The sequence below is a fragment of the Tursiops truncatus genome, chromosome 2, assembly GCF_011762595.2.
Source record: "Tursiops truncatus isolate mTurTru1 chromosome 2, mTurTru1.mat.Y, whole genome shotgun sequence".
In the NCBI taxonomy this organism is placed as follows: Eukaryota; Metazoa; Chordata; class Mammalia; order Artiodactyla; family Delphinidae; genus Tursiops; species Tursiops truncatus.
The window spans coordinates 109,755,373-109,755,817 of NC_047035.1; the positions used below are offsets into that span (position 1 = coordinate 109,755,373).

Consider the following 445-nt stretch of genomic DNA (forward strand, 5'->3'; position numbering starts at 1 on the left):
AAAAATATGGAACGCTTCACGAATTTGCGTGTCATCCTTGCGCAGGGGCCATGCTAATCTTCTCTGTATCGTTCCAATTTTAGTATATGTGCTGCCGAAGCGAGCACGGTAGTACTTGCTTCTCGCGACGTTTATAAAGCTAAGAATATAAAAACTTTCACGATTATGGTGATTACACTGTGGCCCTTTTTAAAAAAATTTCACAGAATACAAGACGTTTTGACCTTTTGTGTCACACAACTCTCATGTCTTTGTGATTACGGCCAAGTTAAATTTAATAGTCTCCATAACCTTCTTACATTCTATATGCAAATGAAGGGACCATGGGAAATTGGCCCTCTGCCCGCCCGACCTGTGCGCGCCTAGCGGACGGCGCCGGGAGACACGCTTGGTCACGTGGTGCGCGGCGCTCGCGCGCCTCTTCCGCGCCGGCCGGGCTGAGCGC

At 48.8% G+C, this 445-nt stretch overlaps 1 non-coding gene across 1 annotated transcript; it reads right to left on the reverse strand.

Moving 5' to 3' along the window:
- LOC117311482 (U6 spliceosomal RNA) lies at positions 1-107 on the reverse strand. Its single transcript, XR_004525678.1, has one exon. It is a non-coding gene; the product is annotated as a U6 spliceosomal RNA (small nuclear RNA).
- Between the last annotated feature and the right edge of the window lie 338 nt (positions 108-445).